The following is an 11075-nucleotide window of genomic DNA, read 5'->3' as shown; positions in this document are numbered from 1 at the left end:
CCTGACCCAAAGCAGTGGGAGTCACAGCCATGCAGGGCTGGAATATCTGATCCCAGGAGCCAGGCCAAGGGCAGGGTGTGAGGAAGTGACTATGGGTGTCAGCCTGCCACAGCCTGGGGCTGGAGGGCGGCCACCTCCCAGTGCTCACATGGCTACCAGCGTGATTGGGCTCAGCTTTGCCACTGCTGCCGAGGAGCCTGCAGGAGGCTGGGAATGCCACTGCACACCCTCCTGCTGTGCCACCTTCATCTCTGGGACCTTTCCTGTCTCCACCACCTTGATTTCCTGGCTGAGTGCAGTGCGGGCTGCTAAGCAGCCACCAACTGAGGTAACACAATTTGGGTACCCCTAGGTTGCTGAGGGAGCTGTTTGTGACCTGCAAACCATAGTCATTAAGAGCAGAAGAGCAGCAGCGTCCTCCACCCACTCTGTAAGCGCAGAATGATCAGCTTTCCCAAATTAAAAACATAAGAGAGCAGCAAAACAGCCAGCAGCTCACTCCCTTGGTGTGCCCACTCCCTGTGATCCAGATGACCTGCTATCAGGGTTGCTGCTGCTTCAGGGAAGCCTCACCCTACCAGCCGCAGGTGGCATCTGGTACAGCCAGGAGGAAATTAGGTAGTGGCTCCCCAGCTCCGCATCACTGTTTCCACTTCAGGCTTTATAAGGATCTTCTCAAAGAGTCAGGAAACAGCACAGAGGAACAATTAATCCGCTGCATGGAGGCACTCCTTCCCTTCACTGCTGCCTGGGGCCCTCGGCCCCTGTCTACCTCATCCTGCCAGCCACCTCCTCTTGGCCTCCTTGAGGAGCCTGTGGAGAGGCACCAACAAGGCTTGTCAGCTGCAAGGACCGAGTCTCCCAGACGTGCCCTATCATACCTGCCCCTTCCACACTGCGACGTGTGCACAGGGCACTAGGTTCTGTTTGCAGAAGAGCCAGCCCCAAGAGATGTTTCCCTACAGCTGCTTCAAGGTGCCCAGAACACATTGTTGTGTTTGAAGGGAGATCCATCAGATGGTCCTGAAAATGTACACCTAACACCATCCCCCGTTGGCAGCAGGAAGGACAGAGGTCTGCCAGGCAGTCACGAGGCATTCCACAAACAATTTGCTTCACCTCACTACCTGCAAACAAAGCACATTGCCATCAGGAGACTTCAGACTGCAAAGTGAGGATGTTTCCTCCAGCTTCAATTTCCACAAGCCGTGCTCATAAAAGCTCAAGGTCTGCTGCTCAGGATTTTGGTAAAGGTTTTATTACTTGAATTTAGAGCCTCTCTTTGCTGGAAGATGAGTCTTTTTAACCAGCTGTTCAAGCTTTTTCACTGTCCAATCATGTCACTCAAGAGCCACGGGGTCTCATGAGCTCAACGGGGCTAACTCACGGGATAAGCCCAAGCCAGAAAGGCAAATTTAATACAGAGCATCTTTCTTTTGAGCTTTATGGTAGGTCTGGATGCACGTGAAGTTTCTCTTTTTTGCTCTGTAGGGGCCAGACAGACTTAAGTTTTTGTATGGCATGTTACAGATCTGAAACACGGGGCAGACCTTGACCTGAAAAGCTATCTCTAGAGGGACAAGACAATAAAGGAAATTGAACAGGGAAGAAGAGGAAACGAAATGAGTTTGCAAATACCGTCTCCACAACATGATCTATGTAAAGAGGGTTTTGAGACCAGTTTTGGGGGCTTTATTAGGAGAGAGATAAGGAAGAGTCATGAGAAGGGCAAGGGCAGGAAAGAGCAGGCAGATGAGATGAAGCTGAAAGGAAAAGGAAGGGGAAGACAATCCCCACAGGTCCCACTATATCTGATTTTGTCCTCCAGCAGCCAAGAGATAGGGGGTGGGGCACAAAATGCACAGAAAAGGTGCAGAAGGTGACCCTGCTTCATCACTGCAGTTCTCACGCTGGTGAGCTAAAGCTGACCCCATCTTTTCCCTTGTCACGGGGCTGCAATTTTTGTTTAAAAAACTTCTGCTAGTTTCCATCAATCACAGCCAAAGCTGGACAAGTGGGCAACACAATGTCAGGGAACAACTACAACCTAATGCACATGGGAATGATCTGTGAGAGCTCTCCAACACATTGACAAGTTTTATCTTATCTGTTGCCAGGCGGGATAAAGAGCTGGAGGGACAGTGAAGGTCAATCAGGCACTTAGGAGAGCCTGGGACAAGGGAATAGCTGATTATGCTGAAGGGCATCACATTTACAATTGAGGCTGAGCTCCAAAACCACACTATGGGGAAAGTAATCTATTTCTCTTCCCCAGCCCAGCGTAAAAAGGCTCTTCACTTGCCACATCACAACCACGTTGGAAGTGACATTCCCCTTCATTGAGCCCCCACCATGTCCTGAATGAGAGAGGATGAGCAATAAGCCTGTAAGAATTAAAAAGAAAAAGGCTTAGCACAAAATGCTTCTGGGCACAGCTCTGCTGCCAGTATAAAGCATGATGAAAAGCATACTTTCTTTGATGAAGCCTCAGTCAAGTGGTGTATGGGTAAAGGTGAATCTAATATATACTGTGTTTGTCTGATGGCAAACAGAGACCACGTGTGAAATCCATCTGACTGGATGTTCTGAGAAAATCTTCACGAAACAACTGTGGGCTTTGAATCACCCCATTGTTGTCAGGATTTCAGATGGAAATTGTTCTGGATGCAAGAGAATGGTAGGTCACTAACGACTTATTTCTTATGAAATTTGGATTTAGGGACTTTGGGCATATGTCAATACTTTCCTCATTTGCAGATTCACATGAAGCAAAATGGTATACGAAGAAATATAACAGAGCAGTTTGTCTTTTGCTCAAGTAGTAAAGAACCGAATTACAGCTGTGTTACGAAACTATGCAAGAATTTGTAAAGAATGGTTTTGACCTCCTAGAAGAGAACAGCCATGTTTCTGATGGTGATGAACAGCCCATGAGATGTGAGTGCTGGGGCCAAAGAAGATGTGCACTGTGATTTGGCCCTGTAGAGAGACTCTGCACAGCTGGCTTAGCCTCCTGGCTCTGCCGCTAACATCCTATATCATTATCTGTGTTGCTTTTGCAGAGCGATTCAGGAACATCAGAACAAATTGGTTGTGTTTCCAGAGTTAATCTGCTGAATGGCCCTTAAATCCTCCAGTGTGAAGCAGCAAGCATAAGGTACCCTCTGCAGTGGTCAGCCTAGAGAGCCATGCTGCAGGAAGCTCAGGGAGGATACGGAGCTATGTCGGCTGAACACCTATCTATCACTTATGCTCATGAGCAAAGCTTCACAGGTTATCTCCAAGGTCTCACTGGAGGGAAGAAAATAATGACAGCTCTCCTAATTGAGTCACCCCTCTGTGGTTTTCCCTCTACCCAGGGCCACCCACCAGTGTCAGTGCCAGCCCGGCCTGTCCTGAGAACGGCCTTTCCTCCCTTCATTTCCTCAGCTGCTAATGATGCTGAAGGCACGGACAGGAGGTGTGCAACAGGACTTGATTGCACCAGAACAAGAACTTCCATGAGAACACCTCCCAAAACAAGGAGAGGTGTGAAGTAAACTGATGCTCAGGCAGTGCCAGCTATCAGGACCACTGGGTGTCGAGATGGGCAGCTTCTGGCAGCTGCCTATATGAACACTATGGTTCTTTATTTTACAGCCTCACTCAGAGTTTCCTTGAGTACCCCACTGACACAGGGTGAATTTTGGGGAGCAGTCTGTCCTCCTTTTTTCTGGAACAGCAAACACCTGGAACTACTGAGATACCATCACCTCATTGCACCACCTGGCTGTATTCCTTAATGGGCTTTTATGTAACACCTTCACAGTGCTTTTCCAGAGAGGACAAGTCTCATCTATTACCTTGCCTTATATATTCCTTTATAGAGGGACGTTTTATGCTGAAGCTCTAGAAAGAATTTCCTTCTGTGCTCTGTCCCCACCTTTCCCTGTTTAATTCCTTCCAAATGTCTCTCTGGTGTTTAACCTGCAGGTCACCCTGTTCACCAAAACCAAAGCAAAATGCTGGTTTGAATAAGCTTGAACTGCATGGATGTCATTTCTGAACATTAGCAGGCTGCATGATACTTTCAACTGCATTTGATCTTATTTGCTAGTTCAGCCTGAACTTTTCAGGGGCAGGTTTTTTCTCCTGCTTCATTATTGTTCAAACCCACCAAGCAATGCCTGTGGAGCAGAAACCTGAATGAGGTCACTTAATGAATACACCAAGTCATTCATCTGCTCCTCATGGTTCTGCAGCAAGGCAGAACTCCCAGCTTTCCTTCAAGACACCCCTCTTCATGGCATGAGGAAAGCAGCTGCTGCTGGCATTGCTTGGGACACAGCCGCCTCACTCACAGCAGCCTCCTTTAAGCCTGCTCCCTACACTCACGTTCATGATGGTGCTGAGCTGCTGTAGCAGCTGTTCTGCTGCAGCGTAGCAGGAAGGTGGCCTGATGGGTGCTGCCACAGAGCGTGCAGCCACACTGTGACCCCAGCACCTGCTGTGTTGGGAAAGCACGCCATGCCTCAGGAGCTGCACGGAGCTGGCTTACACCCCGTGGCCGAATAAGGGCTCGAGCCCGCAGCTGGCGTCAAGCGGGCCGCGGAAATTCGGTGGAGTCCTGCCAGGCAATGGCAGCTGAAGCACTGGCAGCAGGAGCTATTTTTTCATACATAAAACCAGCTATTTTTGCACGACCTTTGGTTTCATAGCAAAGCATGCGGGCTGCCTTTCCCCTCTGAAAGTACAAACGCACGATGTCTTTGCTGGATGCTCGCATCACAGAGGCATTTGGTGCAGATAAGCATGAGCATCTGTCAGGGTGCCATTTTTGCACTGTGCAGCAGCGTGGGAGCGCTCCCTGTCCCCCTGCTCCCTGCCTGCTAAAAACAACTGAAACTAATTACATACCAGGAATACCAGCGTCCCCGCAAAGCCGCTCTCCCTCCCTCGCTCCCTTTTTTCCCTTCCGCCTGATTCACCAGGGCTTTGGCTGCGCTCCAGGGCTGAGGAGGGTGGGGAGAAGCAGGAGGGCTCGGGAGGGCAGTGGCTGCCTCCTGCGCTCATTTCCACTTCACAGCTGCTGCCGAGCTCTGCCACGGGGAGACAGATCCCAGAGGTGGGAGGGAGTGCGGTGGGGAGGGAGAGGATGAAAGCAGCAAAGAGCTGCATTTATGAGGCTGTTTTTCTTTCGGTGAAAAGAAGCATTTATCAGTGATTTCATATATCATGTGAGAGGTGGCTTCCTGCCAATTTTCGAAGGATGCAAACAACCCGCTGACATCATATGCTAAATATAGAGCAGCTCCCGCTTTAGGTGGATAAATAATGCAGATGCACAAGCCTGGGTCTTCGGTTACATACTCATTAGGATCGGCCTGTCAGGTTCGTACAATCGAGAGAACACCATCCAGCTCCAATGCGGAGTGAGAGGTGAGGAATGCAAAACAACTGCAAACAATGGGTGATTAAGCAGATTTCCTTGTTCTCTGCTCCTTCTTACAGCTACATTTCATGTCTGCAACACGCCATGCTGCAGCTTTTCCAGCACGCCTCTCCTGCATCCCTCCCTTTTCCTTGAAGCCAAGCCCTAACGACAGCCATGGGTGGGGAGAGGCTGAACAATGAGTGCAGCCAAAATGTGGAAACTTCCCCAGGCGCTTAGCAGGGGAAAAAAAAACAGGAGAAAGAAGAAAGGCAAAAAAAAAGGGCTCTGATCAGACTATGCAAGCAGTAAAACAGCAGCAGCTTGGTATGAAACAGAAGTTTTCCATGCCCCATTAGAGAGAGGTTTTAATTAGGGTCTCCCCATGCTGAACACTCCGCTAGTGTTTTTGTGAAGCACCCATCTTAACAACCAGACAAGCGAACCTGTGGCTGCCCCACGGTGCATTGCTTTAAGATTTCAGAAAGCACTCAGAGAAGGATTAGGATTCATAACAAAACCCAATCGATACTTTTCCCCTTCCCTTCCTTCAGATCAAAGGCACTGTGCGGGAGGAAGAGTCCAGAGCCATTCCCACCCGAGGAGAAGGGAGACCCGAGAGCAGGAAACGCGAAGACAATGAGCCATAAAGCTGCCGCAAGGTGTTGGATCGATGACAACATCTGCATGAATCCTTCCCCTGGCAGCCAGGGATACAATAGAAGCTGTTCCTATGGAAACCAGAGCAAAAGCATCAGGCAGGAGGAAGAAGGCTGCAATTAAAGGTGGAAAAGCGAGAGAATATTTTTAGATTGCTTCAGAGGAACGCTACAAAATGACATCATCCTATCTTGTTATTTGCACTGGGGCTATGTAACATATTGCGGCGTCTGCCCCTGGCCGTTAAATGGAAAAATGTTATTATGTGTGTGAATTATAAATACTGTGGTGAAACCCGAGCTCGGGAGTTATTAGACATCACTGTTCTGTAATAAAGAAGAACATTTAATACACTGCACTGCACGGATTCACTGTTTGATGCAAAAGGCATTGTGTCTAGAATTTTAATATTCCCAGAAGGTAATTATGAGTCATCCTTTTATTGTTATTAAGAAGCAAAGTGCAAATAATTTTACACATTTGATGTCCCTCACATCAATGAGCCTCTTACACTGGAGAAACATGGCCTAATTTTCCAGAGTGCTGTGTGCCAACGTGTTCCAAGTGGATATGGCAGTAGCTGTAACTGCTCAGCATTGCCAGAAACTCACCTGTCCATTTCACATGTGAACATCTCATTCATTTCAGAAATACAAAGTGCACATTCCACTGTCTGTATTCAGCTCCGTGGGTAGGGCCATACTCCACTAAGAGTTAGGACCTGTGACATAAGTCCCTGAACCAAGGGGAAAAATTATTCTGACACATTTGTGGTAGCATTACTGAACAGGGGGTCCTTCAGTAGAAGCATATCTGAAATGAATCAGATTCCCCAGCAAACATTACGTGTGGCAGCATCCATGTATGCCAGTTCCCAACATCAGCTCCGACAATGTGAAGGATTGACTCTGCGCATGTATCCAGCGTGGCAGGCCGGTATGTTGCAGATAGTGCTCCCCAATGACAGGAGAGCCTCCAGCCTCAGAGGTGAAGCAAGCAGGGACTCGCCCACCTCGGAGCAGGATGTGGGAGCCCAATGCCTGCCTCACTTGAGAAGTGGAAATCGCTACTGGGATCACACCACCGCCAGTAACCTGAGAAGGGTAAACCCAGAGGAATGTGCTTCTTGTGACTGCAGAGCTTCAAAACTGCTCTCTGCACCGGAATAATGATCAGCAAATGCCATTCTCAGCTAGAGTGTGTGCTGTCATTGGAGATGGGCAGGGACTGAAATTCCCCATGCAGATATCCACTGACACTGCCAAAATATCTACGGGTGAGTGACAGGGCTTGCCCTAGCTTCTGCCCTGTGTGAAATGAAGCACGTGGTGTTCAGCCATTTGTTTTTGCACTCGGGAGGAACCTCTGTGTCAGCAGGGAGGCGGGTCGCCTCAGCCGCCCGGAGGCCAAAGGAGCAGGCACAGGCCCAAACAGCCTTGCACAGACCCACAGCAAGGCGTGGGCTGCCCTGATGGCTTTTTGCAGTGCTCCTCGTTGGTGGGCTAACACACCCCTGGCTGCATGTCCTCACCTCTCTTTCCCTGTCCCCGCAGTAAAAGGCACTGGTGCAGCCTAATGGGGCATTTGCCAGCTGGGGAAACAGCAGCACATAGCATAGAGAGGATGGTGGATGGATGGGCAGGCAGAAATGGAAAGGCAGAGATTGCTTAAAGCAAGGGCAAAAGGCAGCAAAACCAGATTTTAATTTTCCCCCGTGCCATCATTATGTGCTGCTCTTCTCCCAGTTTTAGCTCTCTCTTCCACACAGATCTGGCTGTATAAATATGTAATAGCTGTGTATGTGCTACTTCTAGTCCATCTTTGCGGAGGAGTAGATGAACATCAACCACCACCATGCAGCTCAGGCTGCAGGGTATCCACAGAGCAGAACTCAAAAAGGTGAGCAAGTTGACTTGAGCCTGAAAAACAAAACGTGAAAACATATTTTGGTCTAAGCACAGCCTTTTAGCTCTGAGATCCCTAAGTTGGACCTACATCTTCTGACTTAGATAACTTAGTGCCTGAGAAAGCAACCTTTTTACGATAGGACTGACTAAACTGACCTACTGTGCACATTGGCTTCATTCAGCTTAACCTCATCCCCTCTTTCTAATTAAGCTAATGCCCAGCACAACACATTGGATAACTTTTCCTTTTTTCCTGGCTGCTCTTTTTTGCCACATCTTTTTTTTTTTTTTTTTTTTTGGAGGAAGGAGGTAGGGTTCTACATCTTACAGTATTAGTGTTGGATATGGATGAAACATTATTTCGTACAACTTATCATTTAATTTGTATTATATGTTAGCTTTGGCAGTGCCAGCATTGTAGTCATGCCAGTAAAGAAACTTTGATCTGAGCGAGTGTAAGACTCAGCCAGGCTTGAAGTAGGGTTGCAGAAAATAATTTCAAATATTAAAAAACACGTGTTTGAGGGGGATGGCAGTGCTGTCAGTGCCCTAAATAGCACATTTTACAAGAAGTATGGCTTCTTGCAAAACCAAGGACCATTTTAGGACAACACACAACCTAGGCTAGAGAGTCACTTTCACAGCTGGAATTCACCAGACATTTTGGGCACTGTCCCAACCTAAATTGCAGCAGCCACGAATACATATGGCTCAAGTGCCCTACAGAGATCATCCAGGACATCTTGGCCTCCCCTTCCCTCTCCTCCTGTCTTCCCCAACTGGTATTCGTTTAACCTTTTACAAGTACCGTTGGTGACAGGGACAACCCTCTGACAGGGCTTGCCTCTCTTGGCAGTTAGACATGTTTTTCCTTCAGACCTAACCCAGGTCACTCTCACTGAGGAACAGCTCACCTCCCTCTCTCTCTACCTAGAGACTAGTTGGTCTAATGGCAATCCTTACATATCTGACACATTTCCAATCTGCCCTCATCCTCCACTCTTCCAGACTGGACAAACCAGTTCTTTTAACCTTTCCCCGAGAACCACCTCCTTCAGGTTGTCACCATTCTCATCTCTCCTCCTGCCTCTCCCCCATTGGAGCAGGAGGCCTGCTTCTCCAGGTAACAGTGATAGGGCAGGAGGGAATGGCCTCAAATTGCACCAGGGGAGGTTTGGATTGAATATTATGAAAAATTTCTTCGCAGAAAGAGTGGTGAGGGACTGGAATGGGATGCCCAGGGAAGTGGTGGAGTCACTGTCCCTTGAACAGTTCAAGAAGCAAGTGGATGTGGCACTGAGGGACATGGTTAGTGGCCATGGTGGGGATGAGTCAGTGGTTGGACTAGGTGATTTTGGTGGTCTTTTCCAAACTTAATGATTTTAAAAATGCTGTTGCTGTGTGTGGGAAGGCTGTACTTCAGGCTTGCAGCTGGCAGACAGGCTGAGTCCGGCCTGGCTCTGCAGGGCTGCAGGAGCTTGGGCTAGCAGGAGCATTTGCTGTGCAAGTTCATGCAGCTTCAGCCTAGGCTTGCCAGGGACCCAGCTGAACAATTAGAGGAAGTATCAGTGCAGCTGTGGGCTCTGCTTGCAGCATGCTCATAGCCCTTCCTTCTATGAATAAAATTAATCATTCTCACTGATTCTCTAATCAACCCAATCCTCAGAGGTCTAAATTGCACTGGCAGATGTATAATCAGGAAAGTTTTCCAAACTAACTTAAAAAAAAAAAACAAAAAAAACAACAAAACCCAAGAAACCAATTAATCTCTCAATATTGACTGAACTAAGCAAGAAGTATCTGAATCAATGATAGCAGCAACTGTGCCCTGCAAAAGCCAAGGAAGACATCACCAAATAGGCCATTCGTGAGGAGGATGTGGGCATGGCCACCAACCCGTATCACCCTTGCTACATGCAGCCTTGACCTGGCAGTCAGATGGTGGAGGATGTTGACATGGCAGCCTCTCTGTGGTTTCATCCTCTCACTGCTTCTGTGGTTGGACATTGGGAAGCACACATGCCCAGACCCATCCTGCCAAGCACCATGGCTGCCTTGTTTATACTCCCTTAAGATCTGGATTGAAACAAGTGCACCACTGTGCACTGAATAACAAAAAAAGAGGAGAGGAACTGAAGATTCATAATATTTTAAATTTGGTATTGGAGACCTTAAAGGAAAACAATGAAGCAAAGTACCAGAACTTGAATTACAGGTGTGTGGGACCTGGTGGCACAAAAAGAGTCAGAACAAGGCCCAGCCTGCTGCTTTGTGTATCTGCTGTTTTATGATGTAGAACAAAAGTAAAATGGATTCCAGAAAACAATGGTAAATATTTGATGATATAATTATGTCTTATTAATGCAAGTTTCTTTATTTTGCAAATTAAATTTTCACAGGAATTCATCACCCATTTCTGTTTTATTATTTAGGCCATGAGCATGTCACAGTTGTTTATTTTGTATTTTCATAGCCATTTGATTAATATTAAATGTTTAAAATAAAAACTCCATTTATATTTTAGTTATAATGGGCATGCAAAAATACTACAAATTTGCATTGGTATTTACGGTGTGCATTAGTTCATAGCACTACTTTTGATATTTTTATTGCCATGCAGGACACACACAGTTCATTACGCATGAAGAATAGTTTAATTTCCAGGAGCTCTGCCACCATCTGTAAAACAAAGGGAGCTCACAGCACTGCTGGGACTCCCTAAAACACACTGCTGGTGGCCATTAGGAAGAGAGACCACAATCTGGGGCTGGAGCAGCATGCTGCCTGTGCACCCTCTTCCAACAAAGCAGCGCCTGTCATCCTGGCCGGCAAACACGCACTGTGACCAAGCAGGAATTGGGGAGAGTGTTAACTACTGGTAATTATCCCACAGGTCTATGAGGCATCTTTCATGCCTGTTGGATGTGGTAATAAAACTAACTTTGTGTGTTTTGTAATTGCCCTGTGTAGAAAAGCTGCTTGTGGGTGCAGAGGGAGGCTGCAGCTGGCACCATGCATTGCTGTGGGTTTTGTGCTCTGAAGAGCCCCAGTGTGAGCCAGCTTTCAACAGCACAGGGAGTGGCAGTGTGAATTCTGCA

General features: G+C 47.6%; 1 long non-coding RNA gene across 1 annotated transcript; it reads left to right on the top strand.

The window, feature by feature from the left end:
* The first annotated feature begins 5123 nt into the window (after positions 1–5123).
* Positions 5124–6424, top strand: LOC116216320 (uncharacterized). Its single transcript, XR_004158870.2, has 2 exons — positions 5124–5418; positions 5965–6424. It is a non-coding gene; the product is annotated as an uncharacterized LOC116216320 (long non-coding RNA).
* The last annotated feature ends 4651 nt before the right edge of the window (positions 6425–11075 follow it).

Source organism: Meleagris gallopavo, chromosome 2 (assembly GCF_905368555.1).
Source record: "Meleagris gallopavo chromosome 2, MGAL_WU_HG_1.1, whole genome shotgun sequence".
NCBI lineage: Eukaryota > Metazoa > Chordata > Aves > Galliformes > Phasianidae > Meleagris > Meleagris gallopavo.
Note: the sequence above shows the minus strand (reverse complement) of the source record. Positions and strands in the feature narration are given on the sequence as shown.